This window comes from Anomaloglossus baeobatrachus, unplaced genomic scaffold (genome assembly GCF_048569485.1).
Source record: "Anomaloglossus baeobatrachus isolate aAnoBae1 unplaced genomic scaffold, aAnoBae1.hap1 Scaffold_87, whole genome shotgun sequence".
Taxonomy (NCBI): Eukaryota; Metazoa; Chordata; class Amphibia; order Anura; family Aromobatidae; genus Anomaloglossus; species Anomaloglossus baeobatrachus.
The window spans coordinates 240,518-248,655 of NW_027445261.1; the positions used below are offsets into that span (position 1 = coordinate 240,518).

The 8,138-nt window shown below is 47.4% G+C and overlaps 1 pseudogene; it reads left to right on the forward strand.

Annotated features, from left to right (window-relative positions):
• The first annotated feature begins 4,880 nt into the window (after nucleotides 1-4,880).
• Nucleotides 4,881-5,087, forward strand: LOC142288914 (U2 spliceosomal RNA; annotated as a pseudogene).
• The last annotated feature ends 3,051 nt before the right edge of the window (nucleotides 5,088-8,138 follow it).

An 8,138-nucleotide genomic window follows, 5' to 3' on the forward strand; every position in this document is an offset into this window, starting at 1 on the left:
TTACACAGTTTATTAAAGGCTACTTTACACACTGCGATATCGGTCCCGATATCGCTAGTGTGGATACCCGCCCCCATCTGTTGCGCGACACGGGCAAATCGCTGCCCATGCTGCACAACACCGACCAGACCCGTCACATATACTTACCTGCCCGGCGACGTCGCTGTGACCGGCGAACCGCCTCCTTTCTAAGGGGGCGGTCCGTGCGGCGTCACAGCGACATCACTGAGCGACCGCCCAATAGCAGCGGAGGGGCGGAGATGAGTGGCCGGAACATCCCGCCCACCTCCTTCCTTCCTCATAGCGGCTGGGAGGCAGGTAAGGAGAGGTTCCTCGTTTCTGCGGTGTCACACGGAGCGATGTGTGCTGCCGCAGGAGCGACGAACTACATCGTTACTGCTGCAGTAACGATAATCGAGAATGGAGACCCATGTCACCGATGAGCGATTTTGCACGTTTTTGCAGCGATGCAAAATCGCTCATCGGTGTCACACGCAGCAACATCGCTAATGCGGCCGGATGTGCGTCACAAATTCCGTGACCCCAACGACTCCGCATTAGCGATGTCGCAGCGTGTAAAGCCCCCTTTAGTGGGAGTGGTGTACAGGGTCTTAGCAGTAAAGAGTATTCCATATTTCTGCCAGATACCCACAGAGATATTGAAATCTGAAAAAAGAGACTTCTGCTCATTGAAGGTAAGAACTGCTCACATAGCGTTCAACTCCACAGCAAACGAGTGCTCTAGCACTGGCATCTCAGCAGGGATATTCCCCTACTACACATGTGTGTCTGGGTCCCTGTGACAGTTTACAGGACATAACTCAGGGCACCTAGACAGAAGGCAGAGGGACTACTTTCTATTTCTGGTGTAGAGCTTAGTACAATATATATATATATACTATTACATGTGACACATGTACCTTGTATTACCATTATTCGCTGTATATGAACCCCTTTTCTCCGGGCATTATTTGTCTATAGCATTTTTCACGAACCTGAGGCAACTGAGAACCCTTCAGTGAAGGAATTCCACTAACCCTCACAATACCAACCAGGGGCCTCCCTGCAGTAACTCAGGTAGTTGTACCCATTCTCTTTCCGCATTCTATGTGTTCTTCTTCTTTCTTCTTTTTTTTCTTTTTTCTTCTTTTTATTTCTATCATGTAGTTCAGGGGTTTATAGATATATGTCCTGCATCTCATATTTCCTTTAGTGGTGCTTCTTACCCATTCTCATATCATTTACCCTAGTATTTCATGATCCTGAGGCGACTGAGAACCCTTTAATAAAGGAATCCTTTTTCACTTGAATTGTCAAGTGATACTTACCAGTGACTATCACGTAATGTTACAGGTAGTTGCATTTTCTTCCTCTTCTTTCTCTCCTTTCTTCTTTGTCACACGGTCCATTGTGTTATAGCCCACGTGTCATGATAACACTTGTACCATCTTTTCATTTAGATTCCACCTACAATTATTTACCGATTCCAGTTCTGAAATAGGCTTTCATGATCTACTCACTAGAATTCTCAAGTGCATAAGGTACTGAGACATATACATGTTCACACCATTATAAAGAACAAAGTATAAACATTGAGGTTTTTCTCACACCCATGTTCCTGTGTTCTTTGATATGATATGTGTTCATTTCCTTCACTATATAGGATTGCAAGTTTTCCATTTGTACCTTAATGGCAATGACGCTATACAATTGAACACATATCATCCTGTTATCCATATAGGTGTGTATTTACCTGCTTGACTATTTTTGGTTGTTTGATCCAGAATGTTTCTCCAGATAGGTCATGTGGAAATTTTCTTTCCTCAGTACAAATGTTTTCACTATGGCTTTGGAAAAATTTTTTGTATGTGCATCATGGTCATTTGACCCATTGTACTCTCAAGTAGCAATATATTGTACTGTTATGTTGTACTATGTACTAATTACGTGTTTATATGGTTTTGTAACCCTTTATGATCTTAGATAACTTTATCCTTGATAAAGACCTAAAAACAAGGTCGAAACGTTGGATGAATTATCCTTTTGCACAAATAAAGAATTTTCAGCATTCCAAGAGTTCCTTTCTTACGTTATTGATCACTATAGTGTGCCAGAGCTATTTCTATTGAATTGACTCTTATTTTTTCTGAGCACCTGCTATATACACAGTGACCCAGACATATTCAAGTTTCATTCAGAAGGCAGAGGGAAGCCGTAGCAGCTGAGCCTATATCTTGGCTTGTGAGCATTAGAACAGGCCGGCGATTACAGGGTAACATGAAAAATGTCCAGCTTGCATTATGACTAGAACATGACAATATCCTTTTAAGTACTAACCTATGATGCGTTCCTAAGCAGTTGATGTTATATGTTCTACATTTCATTTTCTGCATACTTTACAAGTAGTAGAATTTGCTTTGATATAGGCAACTGGATTTTCACAATGAAAAGGCAAAGGATAACGCCCGAAAAAGACGCCATACATTATGTCAGTGCCATCACTGACAAACCTGGATTGACCATGAAATACATCAATCCCCTTAAAGGTGAGTTAAAACAAGTTTTAACTAAATTGCCTTAATATTGTCATGCATTAGAATGACTGTCTTAGGTAATGATAAATATTTTCTACAGGAAGAGGAGTGTTTGCTGAAACTGAAATCGAAAAAGGGAGTTTTGTTGCAGAATATCGAGGCGAGCTCACGTATGCACTTACGATGGTAGACAACTACTCGAGATTTATGGTTGTGGTACAAGTCAAAGATCTAATGGCCCATACTGCAGCGAAGGTCTTCCAAGCACACTTATGCAGACCTCATGGCTACTCAGAGAGAGTCCTCACAGATCAAGGCACAGCCTTTGAAGCGGAAATCTTCAAGGACTTCTGCAGCTTTTACCGATGCAGGAAGATGCGCACTACACCCTACCATGCTCAAACCAATGGTTATCAACCTGCTCAGGACTTTACCCCATATTCCAGATGTGGCCTTACAAGTGATTTATAGAGGGGTAACAATACGTTGGGATCACCGGATCTAATCTCCCTTTTTATACACCCTAAAATCTTGTTTGCTTTAGAATAAACAATAACATCATAAAGGTATAGCAGTACCGTTTCAAAGTTTCGGTGTCCCAAGCAGCATTCCATCAGCCTCTGGAAGGTTCCTGGCAAATTGCACAGCTCGAAGGGCATGCTTTTGAACTCGCAGAGACCCATCGGGGTGGCAAAGGCGGTCTTCTCCCGGTCTGCCTCAGCAACGGACACTTGCCAATAGCGACTAGTGAGATCAAGGGTAGAAAAATAATTTGCAGTTCTCAATGCAGCTAGCTATTCCTCAATACAGGGGAGTGGTGCTGTCCTTCTTCTTTAACAGGACCAACGGAGCTGCCCAGAGGCTACAACTGTCACGGATAACCCCAGCCTCCTTCATGTTGCTCAACATGTCCTTGGTACACTGGTAATGTGCAGGTAGTTTTGGCTTATATCTCTCTTTGATGGGTGGGTGTGCACTTGTGGGGATGTAGTGTTTGACCCCTTTTATTCTTCAAAAGTCTAGCGGATGTTTGCTGAAGACTTGCTCGTATTCTTGCACTAGCCTGTAGACCCCCTTCTTGTGATGTGAAGGTGTGGAGTCAGTGCCTACGTGTAATTCCTTACACCACTCCTCTGGCTGACTTGGTGAGCTGTCACTGAATGGGTGGGCTGAAGCAATGGTGGATGCTGCTGTTTGGATAGCATGTGTATCTACTGAGAACAGCTTATCAATGGTGGCAAATCGGAGCAGCTTAATCTCTTGCTCTCCGCAGTTCAACACTCTCATGGGCACTCTTCCCTTCCATATTAATGAATAAAACTATGATGTAAATAGCATATAGATACCCCACAAATGCAGATAAAAGTAGGTTATGGGAAAAGGGGGAAGAGAGAAACAGGAAAATAGTGGAATAAAGTATACCTTCCAGGTGGGAGATGAAATGGCAGCACAGCCAGTGGAGGTGAAGCAAGGGGAGCCTGCAACTAAAGAGTTGAGAGCGTTATCACATGGTGACTGAGCCTGATTGTAACGGGAGCATAGAGGTGCCGATCCTGTCTTACCTGCGTTGGTGTAGAAGTGGGTGTCCTGTGGTGGAGTCAGCTATGTGCAGTGGTGGCCGTGGGTTCTTTTATGTGCGACCGTAGTAATAGCTGCGCCCACTTCCTGTATGGGAGTGGAATGCAGTGAGGGTAATGGAACGCACGCCTGCGCATTTGTGTTTAACGTCGCGCATGTGCAGAACGGAGAAAAGGCTGCGCTCACTTCCTAATGAAAGGGAGTGAGACGCATCTGGGAAGGGAAGGGAAAAGATTAGGGTTTGGGGATGATGAAAGGGCTTTCTACGGGCAAGGATGGCAAAGGGTGGCAGTGACGGAAAGTCAGGCAGCCTGTCCTGTCCTGTCCTGTCCGTCCGTCTTTTTGTATCATGAATTGGAAAGACTGCAAGGGGGAGGGGAGGTGCTTGTGTCCAAAAGGAGGAGTTATTCAGATTCATTGCAGTGGGCGGCGGCTGCAAAAAGCACCATTCTTCTTGTTTTTGCTCTGCAAAACAGCCTTTTCAAGGGTTGGCTTGGGTGACAAAATGTCTTCTGTAGGCGTGGGTTTGTCTCCCTCTCCCTAATATGTGTCCGGTATAGGCCAGGGTGCCACTCAAGGCCGTAACCAATTCGGGTTATAGCTTCTCGGCCTTTTGGCTAAGATCAAGTGTAGTTTCGGAGGACGCTACCTTGGTCGGTACTGGAAGGTGCCTGGGATTGCACGTCTGCCGGCCTTGAGGAAGTGTGTGCGCCTTCTGGTGACACATAGCCCTCTTGTGCCTGGACGGTTCCCAGGCAACGGGAGGCGATCACCTTTGTTATTTTGAAGTCCTACTGATAAACAGAAAAAAAAAAAAATTAAATCTGTTCTTATCAGTTTAATATCTGATACGTCCCCTCTCTGGGGACCATATATTAAATGGATTTTTAGAACAAGGAGATGGAAAAAATCTTGCTCTGTCCACTCCACGCATTGACCTGGTATTGCAGTACCTCCAGGACCGGTGCACCCCTTCTTAACCCAGTTTCCAAAAGCAGAACTCAATTCACCTGATTCAAATGAGCCCCATTAGTGAATTGAAAGAAAGCAAAAACTTTATATGCACCTCAATTTGGCCAATTCACTTTTCACACTTTCACCCTTTTTTTTATCTTTCACACCTTTTACTTGCTTTATTGATGCAAAAAGCTGTGCCAAATAGCAAACTCATCTCCACTCAACTTGACCAACTCTGCTATGTCCCGTGCAGTATCTTATTCTCAGTCTTATCTAGATCATTTGCAATTGAATAGAATAGATCCCTTTTGGCTGCTTATGACTGTGTAAAATATGTAGTTTTACTGGGCTGGGATGAGAGAATCCATTGAAGCATGGTGTAGGGATTGTGGTTCCTGTGTGCTAAGAAGAGAGGCTGGCACCAGCCAGAAAGCCCCATTGCAGCCAATAATCACTTAATAACTTTTTCAACTTGTCATCATATGGGAGGCCTTCCATTCCTTGTAGTAGTCTAGTTGCCCACCTTTGAACTGACTCTAACTTCTGAATGTCCTTTTTAAAATGTGGAGCCCAAAACTGGTTCCCATATTCCAGATGTAGCCTTACAAGTGATTTATAGAGGTGTAACAATACGTTGGGATCACGGGATCTAATCTCCCTTTTTATACACCCTAAAATCTTGTCCCAAGCAGCATTCCATCAGCCTCTGGAAGGTTCCTGGCGCATTGCACAGCTCGAAGGGCATGCTTTTGAACTCGCAGAGACCCATAGGGGTGGCGAAGGCGGTCTTCTCCCGGTCTGCCTCAGCAACGGACACTTGCCAATAGTGACTAGTGAGATCAAGGGTAGAAAAATAATTTGCAGTTCTCAATGCAGCTAGCGATTCCTCAATACGGGGAGTGGTGCCGTCCTTCTTTTTTAACAGGATCAACAGAGCTGCCCAAAGGCTACAACTGTCACGGATAACCCCAGCCGCCTTCATGTTGCTCAACATGTCCTTGGTACACTGGCAATGTGAAGGTGGTATTGGCTTATAGCTCTCTTTGATGGGTGGGTGTGCACCTGTGGGGATGTGGTGTTGGACCCCTTTTATTCCCCCAAAATCTAGCGGGCTTCCCACCGGTAACCCGCTCCCCAGCTTGGATGGATGCTGAGGGAGCCCCTTTTGCCCGCAGGCTCTGGCCCTGGGAACTGTAGCCTTGGCGGTGACTGTGCTTCCCTCTACGGTGTGAGCTGTTGCCTTCAATCGGGTCTTGACTGCTGGGAAACCCTGGAGGTTCCTGTCGCTAACGGATTTGACCGGTTTTACGGCGACTCCTAGCCTGGTCGGGGTCCGTAGGCCCTGCCGGATGGTGCTGGCTTCTCTTCACTCCCCGATCTGGTACCGGCGGGCCACCGCCCATCCCCGGTCCGTACGGTTCACTCCAATCAGCCTCTCCTGCAGAAGGTCACCACCGTCTGCCAACCTTGCTGAGTGCCCGGGCCACACACCCGGACACGGTCAGTCTCCTCTCCTCTTCACTTCTCTAACTCCAAAACTGATCTCTAATCTGACTCCTTTTCCCGCCTCCAGGACTGTGAACTCCTCGGTGGGTGGGATCAACCGCCTGGCCCACCCCCTGGTGTGGACATCAGCCCCTGGAGGAAGGCAACTAGGATTTGTGTTTAGCTTCGGTGTGCCTAGCCGGAGTGTAGAGTGTGTTGGTGTAGTACCTGTGACGACCTGGCTTGTCCAGGGCGCCACATTCCCCTATAGTAAAATGCAGACCGTCCGCGGGCTGCCCGTCCATCACCGGTTTTATTTTCACAACTGAAAAAGAATAAAACGGTAAAACATGTAAAAGCATCATAAACATTTTACAACGGTACAGCTTCCGCTCTTCTCCCACCCAAACAACCTGGCCCTGATGCTGCCCCTAAGAAGCGGGCAGCACCCCTTGACCCCAGTCCAGCACCAAGTTGCCCGAGCGGGTTCTGTCTCTTTCAGGGGGCCCACGTCCAAGGGGACCCCTGAACCCCCGGAGGATCGCCACCGGTTACGGTAGTGGCGGGCCTAGGCCATCCCTTTCCTCCAGGCCCATCCTCCCAAATCAGCCTCTCCGGAGGCGGTAACGGTGTCAAGCCAACAAACATTTTTATTTACATTGCACTAAGTTTGTGGTTGCCCTGCAAGTTCTCGGGCTTGTCCGTAAGCAGTTCCTTACGCAATGGTTGCACAGTCCCTACGGGGACAACAGTTGCCGGCAACGGCCGGTTTAATCACGGTTCAATCAGGTAAACTTCTTTGGTTGATCATCTTTACTTATCATTTAAAACTTTCAAACTGGTACACTCAACACATAAAGCCCCCCCCCTTTTAAAGAGTAGTTTCCCTGTACCTAAGTGGGGGTCTACCTAGGTTGGGGCGAGTGGACCTTCGGGGTCCGGTGTCAGTGGTGACAGGCAGTGGGGCAGAGGGAACAGTCAGTTCCTCCTCCCTGCTATCATGTGGGGCAGGCGGAGGCGTAGGGGAGCTGGGTACAGGTACATCCCTGGGCACTGGCTCGCGGTTAACCGTTTCCATCATTTCTTCATCCACGGGTTGTGGGAACAGTATCACTGGAAGGATCACCGCACCGTTCTGTGTAGGCCAGTCTGCTGGAAAATCACCCATCATGGTGTGGATTACCTCTTTTTCCTTCTCCACTGGACTGGGAACTGGAGCCTCATCCGCTACTCTCAATGCTGGTGGGCACTTCTTCAGGTGGTCTCGGGAAACCGTGGCCAAAGTCCCCCCCTGGTCACGGCTGATCTGGTAGGCCTTCCCATTCTCCCATCCTGTGGGCTGGACTACATACGGGGTTTTTTCCCATTGATCATCCAGCTTGTGGGCCCTTCTTTTCCGCTTCAGCACTACATCCCCAGGTTGGAAGGAACCGGCAGGCGCCTTCTTGTTGAAGCACTGCTCCTATTGTCCCCGACTCTGGCACAAGTTCTTTTCAACATACTCCTGGACCTGTCGGTACTGTGTCCTCCGCCGAGTGTCCCATTCAGCTGTCGACAGGAGTGCTTCTGAAGCTTCCAAGCCCA